We start from the raw sequence: 22,224 nt of genomic DNA on the forward strand, positions 1-22,224 counted from the left end.
AAAATCCCAGTTCTACATATTCAATAATTGTATTATTGGTAAACTGACGTGAATTCTGTATTATGTGCCTTGCCAAGATTTTTACTGCAACTACTTTGAATTTTATTAGTTAGAGATAGATGGGGAAGGACACGGTTCTTCGCGCGTAAAGTTTATTTGAAAGTATGCTTATAATATGTTACAGCGTTTATTCTTTTCTGATTAGTAGTTTTGTGCTGCTGAAGCGACAGTATATTTCAGAAGGACTGCTGATTTTCAAGTTTAATAGGCTGCACAGTTTTACTTCACCTGAAAATAATTACTTACAGAGACACTTAGTTATTCTTTAGTTTTCATACAGTTTCTTAGACAGTTGCAACTTTTACAATACGCGTGCAGGGACGGTCATTATTTTTGGCAATTAGATGCAGAATACTTTCCTGTGGGACATAATTTTAATAAATCATTGCGCATTCACTGGCAATTTATTTTAGGCTCCTACTGCCGGTGATCTCACCTGGACTGAACTTAACATCCTTTACGGGTCCAACATCGGGACTGGGCGAAGACATATAGGCAGTATACGAGTACTCATTACTCACCTCCCAATAGGCAGACAGCTGCAACGTAGATTAATAGCATTTTTAGATTTAGAGAAGGCTTTTAACGATGACTGGAACACACTCTTTGGAATTCTGAAGGTAGCGGTAGTAAAATACAGAGAGCAAAAAGTTATGTGTAACTTGCACAGAAACCAGGCATCAGTTATAAGAGTCGAAGGTCATGAAAGGGAAGCAATGTATCAGGACGGCGTGAGACAGCGTTGTAGCCTATTACCGATGTTATTCAGTGTGTACATTGGGCAAGGAAACAAAATACAAAAAAACTTTGAGGACTACCCATGACATTGTAATTCTGTCAGGAGCTGCAAGATACTTGGAAGAGAAGCTGAACGGAATGGATGGTGCCTTGAAAGATATGTGAAGAACATAGCTCAGCTTTAGCAACCATTCACTCTGATGCCAGTTGAATCGTTGTGCGTAGTAGAGACCCCGAACTCTCCCAGTTGTAACATATCATTATGGAATCTGCGCGTGAACTTGGTTGACAGCCTGCTTCTTGGAGAAGAAACTACAGTAAGTTATGCCTCTGGGACAAATCGAGAATGGACTGATAAATGTTGAAAGTTTCTCTAAAATATTAGTAAATTTTCTTACATGACGAGACTATTGGTGCGATTCCAGTTGTGATTTTATCTAGATTTTCAAACAGGTGCACAACGCAGTTGTTTGTTGGCATCTATCTTTAATGGCGAATTTGGGACAAATGGGCGAAAATAGATCTCGTGCATGTTAAGAAAATGATGTTAAGGCACAAATACAAATTATTGGACACGAGTTCGTGGAGATTCTGTACTGCCCGTTTGCTACTCAAAACGACTTTTGGTAGTTGTGCGCAAAACACGGATTTGACACTTATGGGCATCTAATTAAAGCGAGTGTGGAGCGTCATATTTATATCATGTGAGCGAGTACCTCATATTGTTAATGAAGTACGTCCAGAAGTGGAGTAGTGGATGAGTGTTACGTTCTGAGTACTCCAGACCAAAAACGTTTGAGGAAGGACATTTTAGAATATTGTTTGGAAAGTTAAACATTGATATGGAGTCGCAGTGTGAGTGTAGATGAAGCGTGGGTGCCCCGCTGCGCATCAAAGGCGTAAGTGCCAAAACAGTTAAATGTGCACAGGAAACAGGAAAAGTGACGGTGGTTTTTTAAGAGTACGCCGCGCTCCACACAGTATTATTGGGTATTTCCCATATTGAGCTGAAGGAGATCGACCAGAATCGGAGCAAAAAAGGGTACTATTCCAGTAGAACAACGAGTTGTGGTGGCAAAAGCGCACGAGCTTTGTCTGCAAACAGTGCCCTCATCCAGTTTCAGAAATTTGATCCCATATGATACTTGTAGTGATACCGATCTTAAAATATAGGACACGTAATTTTGTCGGTGGTTCAGATGCATTTGGAGCAATGGAAATACTCCTTTTGTTTGCAAAAGAAATTGTTATTTACAAATCTTTTCCGAACATATCACTCTACTGTCTTAGACCGTTATCACAAGCGAATTGTTGCTATTAACCGGATGCATAGTTTCAGACCTATAAATTTAATGTTTTTGTTTATGAATTTTGCGTAATTCTTGTGGTTCCGTGATTCTGTGTGTGTGCTTAAGATGGAGAGAAACAGAGTGAGAAATACTTACAGAAACTGTGAATGGTAACTGCAGTGATGCAAGAAATACTATTTGTTACAGTATGTATGTCGCATCAAGTCAGAGGACGATACAAGGAAGTAAAATTTGACGTTTTTATGACTTCGCTGGTGTATATGGTGGAGTGGTCAGTAAGTGATACCAAGTAATGGTGCATGGTAATAAAACTAATTTGTTGGAACAGATTTATATTACTTCATAATTCTTAACATGAAATATTTTCTGATAGTCATGCTGTTAGGTATTTGTTAACGATCTCATTATTATTTAAAGTTTGTGTAAGTGACGCTTGGTGAGTCATGTAGATGAGGTAAGGATATGTGTAGAATTTCAAACAGAGAAACATAAAAAGAAAACCACTAATCTGTCAGAAATTCTTTCCATAGAAGAATAGTTCCCTCACAGCCATTTACTTTTTATTTGTGAAAGTGCACATTCTGTGCGAACTACGAAATCTGTAGGTAGCCCTTTTAGACGTCAATAAATTAAAATCTAGTGATAATCATTTTATGTGAAACAGAATTACACAGGGCGTTAGGGGTATGAGTGCAGATACTGTGTTCATTGGTAGCTTAATATGTACTCACTTCAGAGTGTTACTGGTTGTTTCTCTGCGTCTGACAGTCTTCCCGCAAACACAGAACTTGATTTACTACCTCATGTCTTCTGCACAGTCGTAACTGCACCAGTTAGTGGACTACGCCGGCCAGTACAGACAAACCGTTTTGCATCCATGCATCCACACTTCAACACCTAACCTGCTGCCCAGGGCAAAAATAAGCATTAGTGGCTTGCTCTTGCTTATGTTCTTGGACATAGTAAGCAATCTGAAAACATATTACTCCTAATACTTACTGGTCTGCAAATTAAGTATATAATGAAATGGTTCAAATGGCTCTGAGCACTATGGGGCTTAACATATGTAGTCATTAGTCCCCTAGAACTTAGAACTACTTAAACCTAACTAACCTAAGGACATCACACACATCCATTCCCGAGGCAGGTTTCGAACCTGCGACCGTAGCGGTCGCGCGGTTCCAGACTGTAGCACCTAGAACCGCTCGGCCACCACGGCCGGCTAAGTAATTAATACTGTAATGTTGTTCAGTACTGTGTCGTCAGTCATCAATAAAGATACCTGTACTTATACCTATAACACCCTATGTAGATGCATGAATACACCATATCGGTTAGAACAGAAAAAAAGTCTTGGTTGCATGAGACGGGTTCATTTAATCCTCACTTATGACGCGTTTCGCCTGTTCTAGGCATCATTACAAAATGTGGGGAAATTACAAACTAGTATCAGTAGAATTTGCTATTAAAGGCAATTATAAATAAATAAATTAAGAATAAGAAGAGGAAGACGTGCATCGATTGAACTACGGAGCACAGGGCTACGTTTGTGTTTATGAGGGCATGTGAGGGGTATAAATTTCAACTCATAAAATATTGCACCTCAACTGAGCTTACCGATAAAAGTTCTTGCTAATCATAACCAAGGTGTCGAACGTAATTAACAGCCCCGATCAATTCTTCTTACTCGTAACCGAGGCATCAAACATGATTTAAGTTTAATCAGTTGCACATTAAGTTAATCTTCACCCATGAAATATTGGAGCAAGATGGAATCTTAAATTATCTTGACCTCTCTACGGCTGACTGGGGTAAAAGTAACTTCGGTATTTTCAGAAAACCTTCCGTTAGTGTTTCAACAGTGCACTCCTCCTACAATCATCCAAGGAGCTGTAAACTCAATTATTTCAGAGTCGTTATAATACGAATGTGTGAACCCCTCTCTCTGACGGCGATATCAACAAAGAATTAGACATATTGAATTTTGTAGCACTTGAAATGGTTATAGCTCTTCGCTGGTCAACTGTTTATAGTTTATATGATGAACCAAAAAACGCTGCAGTCTCCACTGTTAATTCCTCGCTTGCATCCGCGGTGCGCGAAAGCACACGTATGGCTATCCCATTCCTTGGGTCGTTTTCACACAACTTGGCTAAGCTTTTTCGGAATACTAATGTTGTTTTTTCGAAGGGCTATCCCATCCGATAAACGCTCCCCCATGACGAGCAACCTATCAGGGATTTATTCTCTAAGTCAGCTGTCTACAAAATCAAGTTTACAGAAAGTTCTACCTAGTATATCGGTCAAACAAGGAGATCTTCCGCTATTAGGTATAGTGGACATCTACTGACAAAAAAAGGACAGGTGAAAAAGTTTACCACCCTCCTCCCTCCCCTTGCCCAGCACCTCCAATCTGGCCATCGTCCCCCAGGTCTAGGAAACCTTAAAAATGCTTCGCATGGCCAACAAAGGCAAGAAACTGAATTTATTTGAAGAGTTTGGAACTCCTAAGCATATCTATTTAAAATCTCCGAATCTAATAAATGAACATGTCTTTTCGAAGCATTAAACATTTTTGGATACAATGATGCGTAATTTTCAATGATGATTGCCACCTATATTGCTTATTGATTATTTTATGTAAGCCTTAGCCACCCGTTAGTTACGTTCTAGCACGCCACTTTGCACGCCTTTCCTCACTGCAGCTCTACGAGGCCTTCACCCTTGCTTGACAGTCTAGTTGCCGGCATGACAGTGGGTGCTCACAGTGTTATAAACGGACCGTGTTTGTGTTCATGGGTAACTTATCATCGTTACAGTTTGTTTTCCGGTTTAGCTACTGTCACTACCTTTTCCGTGTTGCTTCTAGGTGATGTAATGAAGCATTGACAGTGGCTATGTCGTTCCTTTCTCCCAGCTCTATGGGACTCTTAATTACGTTCTATTAGAATGAATTTTTATCACTAAACTCAGTTACAGTTCAGTGTTTTATGAGTTGAAATTTATACCCCCCACATGCCCCCTGAAACACAAATGTGGCCGTGTGCTCCACAGTCCAATCGGTGTATGTCTTACTTTTGTTACTCTTAATTTATTCATTTATAATTGTCTTTATTAGCAAATTATACAGATAACAGTTTGTAATTTCCCCAGACTTTTTGATGATACCTATAATAGGCGAAACGCGTCGCATGTGAAGGTCTTATGAGTCCAACACTATTTCAGTTCTAAAGATCTATTACGGTTGCTGTGCCAGTACCACTGCGGTAGTTATGGAGTGGAGTGCTTTTAACAGCTCATCGGTGGTAACGAAGAAGTTAGTTAAGGACTAGGTAGTTTCATCCCAAGGAAAGACAGTATGGGCATTAGTAGAATAATAACGTAATGATTATGCCACCATTTTGGAGTATTAACCCTCACTCTTACCACCTACTGTATTTAGGCTTTGTACACTCGGACCTCCTTATTGATACCACAGCGTAGATTTCGTTTTGCCTACGCTATAGTTTACTCATCTGCGAATGCTATATCTTTGTCCTATGTGCTCCTGTTTTTTTTTTCGTTTTGGAGTCATCAGTCATTTGACTGGTATGACGCGGCCCGCCACAAAATTCTCTCCTGTACCAAACTCTTCATCTCAGAGTAGCACTTGCAACCTACGTCTTCAATTATTTGGTGGATGTGTTGCAATCTCTGTCTTCCTCTACAGTTTTTAGCTTCTACAGCTCCCTATAGGACCATGTCAGATATTCCCCAATGCCTTAACACATGTCCTATCATCTTGTCCCTTCTTATAAGTCTTTTCCATATATTCCTTTCCTCTCTGATTTTCTACAGAACCTCCTCATTCCTTACCTTATCAGTCTACCTAATTTTTAACATGTGGTTGTAGTACCACAAGTCAAATGCTTTGATTCTCTTTAGTTCCGGTTTTCCCACAGTCCACTTTTCTGTGCTTCAAACTTATATTCACATATATTTCTTCCTCAAATTAAGGCCAATATTTCATACTAGCAAACTTCCGTTGGCCAGGAATGCCCTTTTTGCCAGTTCTGTTCCGGTTATGATGTCCTCCTTACTCCATTCGTCGTGGGTTATTTTCCTGCATAGATAGCAGAATTCCTTAACTTCATCTACTTCATGCCCATCAATCCTAATGTTAAATTTCCCGCTCTTCACATTTTTGCTACTTTTCATTACTTTCGTCTTTTTCGATTTACTCTCAATCAATATTCTGTAGTCAATAGACAGTTCATTCCCTTCTGCGGACCCTGAATTCTTCACTTTCACCATGAATTTTAATTCCACTCTGGGAACTTTCCTTTTATTTCCATCTTTGCTTCTTCGCAGTATACACTGAACAGTAGTAAAGAAAGGCTACATCCCTGTATTACCCTCTTTTATTTCCATCTTTGCTTCTTCGCACGATAGATTGAACAGTAGGGAAGAAAGGCTGCATCCCTGTCTTACCCTCTTTTTAATACAAGAACTTCGTTCTTGGTCTTCCACTCTTCTTACTATACTCTCTTGACTCTTGTACATATTGTATATTACCCTCTCCCTAAAGCTTACCCCTATTTTCCTCAGAATTTAGAACGTCTTTTACTGTCTGACATTTCTGGTCAACAAATCCTATGAACGTGTCTTTTCTTTAGTCTTGCTTCCATTATCAAGTGCAACGTCAGTGCTACTTCTCTGGTGCCTTTAGCTTTTCTGAGACCAAACTTATCGTCATCTAACACATCTTCAATTTTCTTTTCCATTTTTCTGTATATTATTCTTGACAGTAACTTGGATACATGAGCTGTTAAGCTGATTGTGCGATAACTCTCGCACTTGTTGGCTTTCGCAGTCTTCGGAATTGTGTGGATGATATTTTTCCGAAAGTCAGATGGTATATCGCCAGACTAATACATTCTACACACCGACGTGAATAGCCCCCAATGATTCTAGAAATTCTTACGGAATCCCTACGACCTTATTTGATCTTGAGTCTTCCAAAACTTTTCTAAATTCTAATAATGCCTCTCCTATCTCTTCTATATCCACTCTTGTTTCTCCTATCACATCAGACGAGTCACCCCCCTCCCCCCTCCCCCATAGAGGCCTTCAATCTTCCCTTTCACCTATCTGGTCTTTCATCTGCATTGAACTTCAGACTTCACATTGCACTCTTAATGTTACCACCCTTGTTTTTAATTCAAATGAAGTCTGTTTTGACTGTAATCAAATATGGAATGACCACATAAAAAAGATAGTGGGAAACGCAGAAACCAGACTCAGATTCATCGGAAGAATCTTAGGGAAATCTAACTCATCCACGAAAGAAGCGGCTTATAAGGCGATTGTTCGCCCAATTCCTAAGTATTGGTCATCTATCTGGGATCCCTATCACGTAGGACTGCTACAGGAGATAGAGAAGATCCAACGAAAAGCGGAGCGTTTCGTAACGGAATCGTTTAACTGGCGAGAGAGCGTTACGGAGATGCTAAACAAACTCCACTGGCAGACGCTACAAGCGAGTCGTTGTGTATCACAGAGAGATTTATTATTGAAATTTGCCCCCCCCCCCCCCCCACGTACATCTCGCGTACTGACCACGAGGAGAAAATTCATGAATTTAGAACCAGTACTTAGGCTTGCCGACAATCATTCTTCCCACGCACTATTTGCGATTGAAACAGGGTTGGAGGGATCAGATAGTGGTGCCGAAAGTACCCTCCGCCACACACCATTAGGTGGCTTGCGGAATATGATGTAGATGTAGATGAATATGTCCTCGATCCTTGGTGCGGAGGCCGCCACCGCTTAAATCTGATTAGTAATCAGCACAAGCGGGCAAAGAAATTCACCCTCCTTCTGGCAACTGCCTTGTCGAAGAGGGTGGATGAGCGGACAGAGGTTCAGGGCACTCTCTTGCCCTTGGGTTGGGAAACTGCCCGTTAAAGGCGGATGAATCAACAATGATCAACGGCGTGAAGACGCAGAAGGCAATGGAAACTATTGCATTAATGGCACCTAACGTATATCCACAGGGCATGTAGCCTGTAATTCAAGAAGAGTCATGATGAAATCTCCACTGGCAAAAGATTCCGTAATAGTCTCCCATTTGGATCTCCAGGAGCGGACTGCCAAGGTGGAAGTGACCATGAGAAAAAGATTGAATAATTAACGGACGAATAACGATCAACGACCCGGGGCGTGGAATGACAGAAGCTTGAACGTGGTAGGGAAACTAGAAAATCTGATAAGGGAAACGCAAAGGCTCAATTTAGATATAGCAGGGGTCAGTGAACAGGAGTGAGCAGAGATTGTTACTGTGAATAGTTCAGTGACAGGGTTGTTCTTATCAGAATCGACAGAAACCAGCACCGTCAATGACGGCTCAGGTACACATGCTGACGTCGTAAGCTGAAGATGAAGTATAAAAGTATATAATTATATTGAAAGGGTAATACAGTACGAAAAGGGAGATGAAAATCTAATAGCCATGGGCGACTGGAATGCTGTTTTAGGGGAAGGAGTAGAAGAAACGGTTGCAGGGGAATACGAGCTTCGGACAAGGAATGAAAGGAGAAACACTAATTGAGTTCTGTAACAAATTTCAGCAATGTCGCGAATATTCTGTTCAAGAATCACAAGAGTAAGAGGTATACTTGGAAAAGGTCGGGTGATACGGGAAGATTTCAGTTAGATTACATCATGGTCAGACAATGATTCCGAAATCAAACACTGGATTGTAAGCGGTACCCAGGAGCAGATGTAGACTCAGATCATAACTTAGTAGTGATGAAGAGTAGGCTGAAGTTTAAGAAATTATTCAGGAAGAATCAATACGCAAAGAAGTGGGGTACGGAAGTACTAAGAAATAGCGAGATACGCTTGACGTTGTCTAAGGCTGTAGATACAGCAATAACCAGCAATAACGAATTGCTCAGTAGGCACTACAGTCGAAGAGGAATGGACATCCCTAAATAGGGCAACCATAGAAGTTGGAAGGAAAAACATAGGTAGAAACACAACTCACAGAGAAATAAAATGAATATGAAGTGCAGGGAAACTAAGGCGAAACGGCTGCATGAGAAATTTGAAGAAATCGAAAAATAAATGACTGTCGGAAGAACTGACTTAGCATAAAGAAACGTTAAAACGACCTTCGGTGAAATTAAAAGCAAGGGGGGTGACATTAAGAGTGCAACGGTAATTCCCCAGTTAAATGCAGAGGAGAAAGCGGATAGGTGGAAAGAGTACATGGAGGCCTCTATGGAGGGGAAGATTTGTCTGATGAAGAAATGGGAGTCGATTTCGAAGAGACAGAAGATCCAGTATTAGAATTTAAGAGAGCTTTGGAGGACTTAAGTTCAAATAAGTCGGAAAGAATACATAAAATTCCATCAGAATTTCTAAAATCATTCGGGAAGTGGCACCAAAAGGGCTATTCACGTTGGTGTATAGAATGTATGAGTCTGGCGACGCACCATCTGACTTTCGAAAAAATATCATCCACACAATTCCGAACACTGCAAAAAGACAACAAGTGCAAGAGTTATCGCACAATCGGCTTAACAGCTCATGTATTCAAGCTGCTGACAATAATAATATGCCGAAGAATGGAAAAGAAAATTGAGGATGCGTTAGATGACTATCAATTTGGCTTTAGAAAAAGTAGAGGTACGAGAGAGGCAATTCTGAGGTTGCGGTTAATAATGGAAGCAAAACTAAAGACAAATCAAGACTCGATCACAGGATTTGTCGAACTGGAAAAAGCGTTCTACAATGTAAAAGGGTGCAAGATGTTCGAAATTCTGAGGAAAACAGGGGTAAGCTATAAGAAGATACGGGTAATATACAATATGTACAAGAGCCAAGATAGATTAATAAGAGTAGACGACGAAGAACGAAATGCTCGGATTAAAAGGGGTCTAAGACAGGGATGTAGTCTTTCAGCCCTAATGTTCAATCCGTACATCGACGAAGCAATGATGGAAATAAACGAAAGTTTGAGGAGTGGAATTAAAATTCAAGGTGAAACGATATCAGTGATACATTTAGCTGATGACATCGCTATCCTCAGTGAATGTGAAAAAGTATTACACGATTTGCTAAATGGAATGAACAATCTGATGAGTACGGAATATGGATTGAGACTAAATCGAAGAAAGACGAAAGTAATGAGAAGTAGCAGAAATTAGAACAGCTATAAACATAACATCAGGATTGATGGTCATGAATTAGATGAAATTAAGGAATTCTGCTTCATAGGCAGCAAAATAACCCATAACGGACGGAGCAAGGAGGACATCAAAAGCAGACTAGAGCTCGCAAAAAGGGCATTCCTGAGCAAGACAAGTATGTTAGTATCTAACATAGGTCTTCATTTGATGAAGAAATTTCTGAGAATGTACATTTGGAGCACAGCATTATATGGTAGTGAAACATGGAATGTGGGAAAATCAGAATAGAAGAGAATCGAAGCATTTGAGATGTGGTGCTACAGACGAATGTTGAATATTAGGTGGACTGACAAGATAGCAAATGAGGAGGTTCTGTGCAGAATCGGAAAGGAAAGGAACATGTGGAAAACACTGATAAAGAGAAGGGACAGGGTGATAGGACATCTGTTAAGACATGGGGAAATGACTTCCATGGTACTGGAGGGAGCTGTAGAGGAAGACAGAGATAGCAATACATCCAGCAGACAGTTGAGGACGTAGGCTGCAACAGCTACTGTGAGATGAAGAGGTTGGCACAGGAGGGGAACTCGTGGAGGGCCCTATCAAACCAGGCACAAGACTGATGACTCACAAAAAAAAAAGAAACATGCTGGGTTAATCTTTCCGAAAATCATTCCTTTTTTGACTTCTTCACATTTTTCATGCAGTCATTTCGCCTTAACCTCTCTGCACTTCCTATTTATTTATTCCCTAAGCAACTTGTATTTCTGTATTCCTGAATTTCCCTGAACATTTTTGAATATCCTTCTTTCATCGATCAACTGAAGTATTTCTTCTGTTACCCTCGGTTTCTTGGCAGTCATCTTCTTTGTACCTATGTTTTCTTTTCCATCTTCTGTGATTGCCCTTTTTAGAAATGTCCATTCCTCTTCAACTTAACTGCCTACTGAGCTGTTATGGCAGTATTTGTAGCCTTAGAGAACTCCAAGCGCATTTCCTCATTCAAAAATGGTTCAAATGGCTCTGAGCACTATGGGACTTAACATCTGAGGTCAGCAGTCCCCTAGACTTAGAACTACTTAAACGTAACTAAACTATGGACATCACACACATCCACGCCCGAGGCAGGATTCGGACCTGCGACCGTAGCAGCAGCACGGTTCCGGACTGAAGAGCTTAGAACCGCTCGGCCACAGCGACCGGCTCTCTTCATTCCTTAGTATTTCTGTATCCCACTTCTTTGCGGTTTAAGTCTTTCAGACTAGTCTCTGAAACTTCAGCGTACTCTTCATTACTCCTAAATTGTGGTCTGAGGTTATATCTGTCCCCGGGGTACTGCTTACAATCCAGTATCTGATCTCATTATCTCTGACTGAACATGATGTAATCTAACTGAAATCTTCCCATATCTTCCGGTCTTTTTCAAGTATATCTCCTCCTCTCATCATTCTTGAACAGAGTATTCGCCATTACTAGCTGAAATTTATTGCAGAACTGAATTAGTCTTTCTCCTCTCTCATTCCTAGTACCAAGCCAAATTCTCCTTCAACTCTTTCTTCTACTCCTCCCCCTACAACCGCATTCCAGTCCCCCATGACTGATAGATTTTCGTCTCCCTTTACGTACTGAATTACCCGTTCAGTATTCTCACATACTTTCTCTATCTCTTCATCAACTATCGTTGTTGGTATTGGTTTGTTGTCGATTCTGATGCGAACAACACTGTTACTGTACTGTTCATAGTAAAGCACTCTCTGCCCTACCTTCCTCCCATAACGAATCCTAGTCACGTTGAACCGTTTTCCGCCGCTGTTTATTACCCTGTACTCATCTGACCAGAAATCCATGTCTTCTTTAACTCTCATTTTAATGACCTCCACCATAAGTAGTGACACGCCCTGCTAAACCCGTAGGACAGGATAGGTAGTTTAAGTTGTAGAAAGGGGCCAAAATAAGCGGCTGTCAGCTACACTCGAACATACAACGTTTTATTTGATCAAACATTACAAGAGCCAAGAAAATATTTTTTAAGAAAAACTCAGCTTTAGTTTCGGAACTTAATTAGCGGCTGAATGCGCCGTGCAATCTCATGCCTTAAGGGTAAGATCACTTTAATTTAAAAACGGCTGAAAGCCAATAAGCTAAAGTTCAACCAAAACGAGAAATTTAAAAGACAAACTTTATCTTAAAACAGTTCCTTAATTAGGCTGAAGGCCCAAACCGTCGGACGCCTTAAGGGCAAAACAACCTTAATCTAAAAATCGGCTAGAAGCCATACAAGTACAAACAACAAGAACAAACAAGAAAAGGCAGTACACCCAAGGGCGCTCAGAAGTTCCGAGGGTCGGCCTGGAATTCAAACACTAACGCTCGCTTAGGTGAGACAGGCAGTTAGCCCAACCATTGTCTATCCGACGACAACCCAACCGACCGAGAGTCAACGAACCCTCCGTTAAGATAACCTCCGCTTCACCCGATCAGCACACAACAGGGTGTTCAATGGAACAACGTAGAAGGTATTGGCGCCCACAACCGATTACACATTGAGCTGTCAAACTACACACTGTGCTGGACAGCAACAACATGATGAGGAAAATACACTGCTTGAATTCACGTCATCGGCCAGGGCAGATAACCGGAACGTTAACAGCCACAAGGCAGAAGATTCTGCTGGTGCACTTCAATTCAAATAACCAAGTACAGTTAAACTCCACCGGAGGGTGGCTAAAACTTGCCAACTTGAAAACACACGTTGTTGCTCGCGGGAAATTTCCCACAGCCGACAAAGAACTCCAAACGGCACAATGTGAACAGTCGTGACATGCTGGTAGATTAAGTCAAAACTCAACTTTCATGTCCAGGATCGGTGAGCTATGAACCTCGTAGCAATGGGAACAGCACCACACACTCCGACACCGCATGGAGGCCCCCAGCGGGCCTGGTCAAACAAACTACGTGCCGTGGAGATTTCCTCGCTGCTCCACGCCAACCGACCAACTGCCCGCACACAACCCAGCCGGAAACTAGAAGCACCAGGCCAAAGATAGTCCAAGGTGCGAATATCGATACACACCGCTGCTGCCACCGTAGAAGGAGAGGATAACACCATAATCGCGATAACTGCGGGAGACAAAACACAGAATAGCAACCAAGGTTTAATCCAACGCATAGCAGAGCCAGCCACGGCTCATGTACACTGAGCCTAAGCATTTCCCTTTTCAGATTTTCTAGCTTTCCTACCACGTTCAAACGTCTGAGATTCCATGCCCCGACTAGTAGAACTTTATCCTTTCGTTGGTTATTAAATCTTTTTCTCATGGTCACCTTCTTCTTCGCAGACCTCTCCCGCAGACCCGATAGTGGGACTACTCTGAAATCTTTTGCCAATGGAGAGACACTTCTTCATTACAGGTCACAAGTCCTGTGAATACACATCATGTTTCTTTAACGCAGTGATTCTCATTGCCTTCTACATTATCATGCCGTTGAAAATTGCTGATCCTTCCGTCTTTGGCGGCAATTTCCCACCCCAAGGTATCTGCATTATTCTCGTTTGCGTGTTATATATATGTACAATGGAATAGTCAAAAGGACACCGCGAAAATGTGGCTGGAACTGATTCAAATCAGCTGAGATCGATGGAACCAAGAACTAGGATCTGCCATGCAACCTACTAACCACATGGGCGAAGACAAGTGCAACTAAAGGAACCCCTCGTTGATCATCCCAGTGATGCGGACGACAGTACGCCACATTTCGATGGAATACGGTATAATTTGTCAATGATAATGTCATTTACAATTTGGCTGGTGTCTTGCCTGGTATTACGGGCGATGAAATGACGTAGGAAGTCTAACATAAATCTTAGTTTAATGTTCCAGTTACCACGCAAAGACTGGAGAAAGATTAGGTTTGATCTTACAGCAAACCACTAAGCAACTAACATTTTTAACTCTTTCCGAAATTATGGTCATTTTCCAGTCCATCTCGGTTTTATAATTAATTTCAATAAAGTTTCATGTCTGTAATTTTGAAGTATTAATTTTCTATGTAATTTTCTTCACATTCGCCTGTATTGCTTCATACTCTGTCACATACTTTGTGATGGTGTTGCCAGTTTGGCCTTGTTCATAACCATTTTCGTAAATAAATAACGCGCGAAGTGATATTTTGTTTCATGCTATTTTGCAATCAGTTGCTCTCAGTTATCCAGAGATACGGTCCGAAAGATAAAAATTGTCATCGCTTAAATGGTGAGAAAATGAGTGTCCCTATGACGATTTCCGCCAGCGGTGATGTAAATGAGTCAGGGAAAATGCGTGCAGTAGTAGCGCCGGTTATTTTAGACATTAATTTGCTGTCAGAACAACGCCAGTTTCCAAGCACAGATGCTTCCGCACGCTGGCTGTTTCCACCATGTTGCCTATCTGCCCCGCGAGTCTGGCTTCCTTCTCTACGGCACAACTCGTATTGTGTCAGATCCCCAGCTTCCAGTTCACCCTACGCGTTAATGCTATTTGCTGACAGAAGAGAGTACTTGAAAACAGTTAGAAAGAAGAAAGGGTTGACCTTTTTTTATGCCAGGGAGGAAATTCAACTGTCCACGTAAACGTTATAAATGTTTAGACATTTCTGCACATGGAGGTTATTCTGTCAAGTCCCAATAAGAATTTGAAAAACAAAATTACGAAAGATTCAAATCTGCGGTCTGTACTCGGACCTACGTTCTGGGACAATACTCTCTAACCTCTACGAGAATCGCGAGACACATGGAGATGCTCTGCTACGAACCTGTGGTAACAAAAGACAACAGCAAGACAAACAAGAGATTAAAGATGTACTGAGCATGTTTAGAACAGACTTTCCGACACACCTAAAGTTCTGACATTATGATAAAAAAAATAATTGAACTACAATAAGCCTCAGACGTAGGTATTTGAGGGTACATGTGAATGAATAATCAAAATTTCATAATCACGCTGGTGGGGGGGGGGGGGGGGGGGAGAATTACCGTGTGATTTAATGCGCCCTGTAAGCCTTGTGAGCCACTGGTTCAATATTATCGGTTCTATTTTGCTGAAATGATAGAGTTATGGGATATGAAATACTTTGTATACCGGTGTGTTGTAGTGTATCTCTGGTTTGTTGAACCATACCGTCTACAGTGGGTGACAGTGCGTTCAGGAATGTCCTTTAACCTTTCTCTGAGTCTCCTTTTAATACTATGTAAATGGGTAGGATAGGTGCTGATCCATGGTGGAGGCACTATGGATTCCTGTCCTGTGTGGTCGTCGTCTTTGACCGGCTGTAGACTGTTTGGCCCTCCAGCGTCTCGCTAGAGCAGTGATTCCCAATCTGGGGGTAAAAACTAAAGGATTCGATTCTATCTCAGTCACAAAACTAAATTATTTTCAAAAGATCATTACTATTACCACAATTTGGTAAGTCTCTAATATTTTCATAATTACTTTTCTCAATTAGTAGCACTAATGCAGTGGAGGTTACAAGTTCCTCACATACTCCACCCACTACTCACATATATTGTGCTTTGTCCCGTACATCGGTGATGATAAAAGAGAGACAACGACGCAAATGCTAAATATCGCAAAAAAATATCTTCTCGAAGTTGTAGATGCTACCTGCAGTAGTCCATAAATTGCTTCACTTCTCTCTTCACCGGCCGTTGTGGCCCAGCGGTTGTAGGCGCTTCAGTCCGGAACAGCGCTGCTGCTGCGGTCGCAGGTTCGAATCCTGTCTCGGGCATGGATGTGCGTGATGTCTTTAGGTTAGTTAGGTTTAAGTAGTTCTAAGTCTAGGGGACTGATGACCTCAGGTGTTAAGTCCCATAGAGCTTAGAGCCATTCGAACTTCTCTCTTCGAAACAGATAAATGAATTCATCGACAGCGCGACACAGCAGTAACTACATAAGGGCTACTATAGTGTTGTACACAGTATTATCATTATTATTACTATTATTATTATTATTATTATTATTATTATTACTACTATTAGTGGCAGTGACTAGATGCAAAACATTAGCAGCCTGAAGTCTCCCAATTTCTGGCAGTTCAAAAGTAAAGAGTGCAGCAATCAAGTGATTTCCGAACAGTAGGTACAGTGCACACATTTTAACTAGGTTGATTTCAAACGGGGTTGCAGTTTGCAGGTCAAGCAAGTGCCGCAATGAACAGGAGTACAAATGTCTGAAAAGTAGCTGTGTGTAGAACTTGCGATGCACCACGAATTCTTTCCTGATTCAAACACACACACACAAACTATCATTCATCTTTCATCATTTAAAAAATAAAAGTGTTCCAAGAAAAGTCCTTCACTCTACAGTGTAGTTAGGAGTTAAAAGTTGGCAATAAATGTGGGGGAGGGGGCGCAGGAGACGGTGGGTCGGGGGGGGAGGGGGGGGGGAGAGGGCGGGGGTACTAGTTAATGCCATGCGACCGTTACGGTCGCAGGTTCGAAACCTGCTTCGGGCATGGATGTGTGAGATGTCCTTAGGTTAGTTAGGTTTAAGTAGTTCTAAGTTCTAGGGGACTGATGATTTCAGCAGTTAAGTCCCATAGTGCTCAGAGCCATTTTGAACTAGTTAATGTCTAATTACACTCTGGGGGTTAATGGTCCAAGAAGGGTCGCGAACCTCTGCGCCAGGGGGCAGCGACATGCAAGTCGGTTGTACAGTGTGTCCCACATAAAACCGATGCATCTGACGCAGCGGTTAATCATTTCCAGCACAATTACTTGTCAAGTGGTAACACTGTCTCGAAAGTGGCTACACTGCATTTTATCGGTAAGTCGAGTTCAAAAAATGGTTCAAATGGCTCTGAGCACTATGGGACTTCACATCTTAGGTCATCAGTCCCCTAGAACTTAGAACTACTTAAACCTAACTAACCTAAGGACATCACACACATCCATGTCCGAGGCAGGATTCGAACCTGCGACCGTAGCAACCCCGAAGTCCCGAACTGAGGCGCCTCGAACCACACGGCCAACGCGGCCGGCGGTAAGTTGAGTACAGCTGTGTGTTCGTGTGTCAGATGTTGTGAGAAGCTGGTATTGTTGATATGTTACAGAAATGGGGCAGTTTGCGTTAGAATAGGGAATCGATACCGTGCAGAGTTACATAAAGACAAGCTCCACCAAGAAATGTTAAGAAATATTTCAAGCGAAGTATCCTGGTTGGACACTCCCCACGACCGGCACTATTCAAGATATGTACAAGAAATGGGGCGGCGTAGGATCCGTTCAGAATGTGCAGAGGAATAGGCGACGGACAGGAGGACCTCTGAAACTATAGACAGGATTCGCGTGGTCATCACGAGAAGGCGCTGCTAGTCGGTACGGAAGTTATTGCAGCAGATTGGTGCATCTGTACATCGTGTCACTGTGTGCCAAAAAAATGAAATAAAAAGTCTATCGTGTGAGTGTGGTATGAGGAAAAAGAGTTCTTTATTGTAATTGGCTGTTAATATCAATTGGTAGACCCTTGTCAGATGAGCCTTTTTTTCATTTTTCAAGTTATACAAAGTCCCAGAATTGCAGCTACTGGCCACTGGACAACACACATACTCCGCATTGTGAGGTAACGGGCGAGCTGTGGCGCCCTGGAAATATATGAAGGGCTCGGAGAGATATAGTCATAAGCCACAACTTTCACGAAATTGAGTTTTTCATGTTGCGGCATTCTTAACAATGTCTTCTTCACAATGTGTTGAAAAAGTTCCATGTTACTGCAACAGATGGCAGGCTATGATGGAGTGCAGTTCTATGCTGTGCCATCTGGCGGTAGTTTCAGAAGATACATAGTCACAAGCCACGGCAAAATGGCAGGTGGGTCAGGGACGTCTGAAGCGTCTTCGGGTCTTCAACGCATATTTGACACAGACAGTAGTGGAAGTGAAGAGCTTGACCCTTTGGATCCTGACAGTGATGAATCTTGGCATCCATCGACCAGCAGTTCCAGCTCAGATGATGTTTCGGTAAGTATATAAAATGGTTTACTTCTGGTGATTAATTTCCTGTGGCTTGTGACTTTGTTTCTCTCAACATTGCCAACGCATTTGACAGCCATCCTGTGTGTTAATGATGAAACTTGATGGGCACATTTATATAACTACTTAATGGTGCAATAATGTAGTTTCAAAGGTAAAAGATGTGTAAAAAATATTTTCTCATTAATGTGGTTTTAGCGAAATTTTATGTTTTGTGTGGCTTATGACTATATCTCACAGAAATTCTTTGACTATTTTGCTCTTCATATTATAGCTTGAAATAAGTAGAATAAATGAAGAATCACCCGAAAAACCAAAGCCTTCACAGAAAAGAATGCGAAATATTTATCAGTGGAAGAAAAATAAACCAAAACGTCGACGAAATGCTGGTCAGCAGTATAAGTCTTTAAAAACCCACAAGACTGTTCAGGCTGCTACTGTAGGAAGTCCCTGTACTTGTTTAAATAAATGCTTCACAAAACTGCTTGGAGAGGAAGAAAACATTTTTCATTCATTTTGGGACATAGGAAACTTTAATGTCCAGAATACTTACCTGATGAGCTGTATGAAAATGGAACCGAAAAAGCAGAGGTTTGTTCACTATTTAAATAAAAATGGTTTAATATTTTGTATATTTATTTCATTTTGTTACATTTGTCATAATTTCTTTCAAAGCTATCCAAAAAAGACTTCCAAGAAAATATCATCCAGGGATGTTACATTTTCTTATAAAGTGAGGGAATGCAGAATACAAGTAATGATCTGCAAGGAAACTTTCCTAAGGGTTCATGGCTTACAGATACATGCACGAAGAGTGAGGAATTTGCAACATCAAATGAAGCAGGGATTTGCAGTGCCAAAAGAAGATGGAAGGGGTTTGTATGTTACTCTGTGCTATAAGTTAGGGATGTACTCAAACTGAGTACTATACAAATATTTCTATTAGTCAGAGGATATAAGCTCATCCTTTTTTTTCTTTCAGGAAAACATGGAAACTACCCACATAAATTTCAAGACGAAGCTGTACAAAGTGTTAGAGAATTTCTCAACACCATACCGAAATATAACAGTCATTACAGTAAGCAACAGAACCCCAATAGAGTGTATTTGGATTGTGATCTCACAACTGCTTCCATATTTCAAGATAAATACTCAGAATACTGCAAGGGAAAGCAGGTTCCTGCAGTATCTGAAAGTAAATTCAGATAAATTTTTGTATCTGAATTTAACATAGGCTTCAAACTACCAAAAAGTGACACCTGTTCAAAATGTGATGAATTTCTAATTGCAATAAATAACCCACAATTATGTGCAGAAGTAGTCACAGAAAAGAAACAACAATATGAACTGCATCTCAAAAAGGCTGACAGAGGACAAAATATGATTGTGTCTTTAACTGCTCTGGCTAAAGAAAATTCGAAAGAGCATCATGTGATAGCAATGGATATGCAGCAAACATTTCCCACACCTAAACTAACAGTTGGTCCAGCATTTTACAAGAGGAAAATATGGACATACAACTATGGTATCCACGACTGTGGATAAAATAAGAGTTATATGTTTCTGTGGAGCAAGAAAGATGGAGGACGAGGTTCAGATGAGGTTGGGAGCTGCTTATTGAAGTACTTGGAGATAACAAATCATCAGACAAAACATCTCCACATAATGACAGACAACTGCAAGGGTCAGGCAAAGAACTGGACTATTATTGCTTTGGAAAGGTCCCTTGTTGCTACCAAAAGATTTGATTCTGTCCAGCATTACTTCCCTGTGGTAGGTCACACCATGCTACCTTGAGATCGTGATTTTGGTCGCACTGAATGGTATGCAAGAAACAGACGTCCAATAGTGTACACTCCAGATGAATGGGCAGAAGTAATAAAATCTGAGTCCAAAACATTTCATTATAACTAAAATGGAAAGAGAAGACTTCAGAAGTTTGGAAAGCCTGAAGACATTGATCTCAAAACGTACAGAATCCACGTCTGGAGATCCCCTCCATTTCAGTGAAGCTACTCAATTTAAGTTTGAGTCTGAAGATCCCTTCAAGCTAAGTGTAAAGCACTCTTATTCAGACATAGGAGCTTTTACGTCGGTGGATATTCGTGTCAAAAAGAAAGGAAGGCTAGTCGAACCAAATCCATATCAGCTGCGAATAAAGTACAGAAAGTCACTACCAATTAACCAGAAAAAAACTGATGATGTACTGTCTCTTATGCCATACATACCTGCAGCAAATCAAGATTTCTTTCGGTCATGTACTGGAAATAACGTGTACAATGATGAGGTAGAGGAACTTCCTTGATGTAACTGTATCAATGAAAAAGTAATTTATACATCTCAGATACCTGATATGTATATATTAATGTGTAAAAATTATATATTCTGCTTGCTGTGTAAGAGTAGTTAAAATAAATCCTTACAAATTAATACATTATGTTTTAAACAATTTTTTGGGAGATATAGTCATAAGCCACCATTGACTACATCTTAATTAGAATCATTCTAAAATTAATATTTTATAGCATGCAGACAGATGACTATTTAACAACATGCTTTGCAAGTATTAAGCAAGTGTTTGCAGTAGAAATAAAGTTTCTATTTTCTATTAAACATTTTCAGACCTCCGTGGAACTTTAAACTCGCTGTATCTCAAAACTAGTTCGATGTGGCTTATGACTATATCTCTCCGACCCCTTCATATGTTCGGATTTGGGGCGGCCGCACAGGACGCTCGTCAAAGCCAGGGCCCGGCAGCAAACACGTGGTGCCAAACGTTAGCCAGACGAGAGGGGCAGCCCCAGCGCGCGGTCCAGCCACGTGGCTGGCAATTCCGATGTGACGAGGACGGTGCTTTGTGTCGGTGAAGGAGATGTCTGTGCCGGGAGTGCCAAAGATGGCGGACTTTGTGAAGCCATCATGGCAGACATTTCACAGTTCGTATAGAAATTAATAGTAGCCAGATGAATCATGATACCTCAAAAAGAAACATGTACATTACTATTATCTGCACGACGATTCTGATGCTGTTATCAGATTTTCAATATCTTTATTAGTCTGAAGTTTAGTATCTGACGGTAAATTATACAGGTAACACCCAGCAACGAATTTCCAAAATACACTCCTGGAAATGGAAAAAAGAACACATTGACACCGGTGTGTCAGACCCACCATACTTGCTCCGGACACTGCGAGAGGGCTGTACAAGCAATGATCACACGCACGGCACAGCGGACACACCAGGAACCACGGTGTTGGCCGTCGAATGGCGCTAGCTGCGCAGCATTTGTGCACCGCCGCCGTCAGTGTCAGCCAGTTTGCCGTGGCATACAGAGCTCCATCGCAGTCTTTAACACTGTTAGCATGCCGCGACAGTGTGGACGTGAACCGTATGTGCAGTTGACGGACTTTGAGCGAGGGCATATAGTGGGCATGCGGGAGGCCGGGTGGACGTACCGCCGAATTGCTCAACACGTGGGGTGTGAGGTCTCCACAGTACATCGATGTTGTCGCCAGTGGTCGGCGGAAGGTGCACGTGCCCATCGACCTGGGACCAGACCGCAGCGACGCACGGATGCACGCCAAGACCGTAGGATCCTATGCAGTGCCGTAGGGGACCGCACCGCCACTTCCCAGCAAATTAGGGACACTGTTGCTCCTGGGGTATCGGCGAGGACCATTCGCAACCGTCTCCATGAAGCTGGGCTACGGTCCCGCACACCGTTAGGCCGTCTTCCGCTCACACCCCAACATCGTGCAGCCCGCCTCCAGTGGTGTCGCGACAGGCGAGAATGGAGTGACGAATGGAGGCGTGTCGTCTTCAGCGATGAGAATCGCTTCTGCCTTGGTGCCAATGATGGTCGTATGCGTGTTTGGCGCCGTGCAGGTGAGCGCCACAATCAGGACTGCATACGACTGAGGCACACAGGGCCAACACC

Source organism: Schistocerca serialis, chromosome 1 (genome assembly GCF_023864345.2).
Source record: "Schistocerca serialis cubense isolate TAMUIC-IGC-003099 chromosome 1, iqSchSeri2.2, whole genome shotgun sequence".
Classification (NCBI taxonomy): domain Eukaryota; kingdom Metazoa; phylum Arthropoda; class Insecta; order Orthoptera; family Acrididae; genus Schistocerca; species Schistocerca serialis.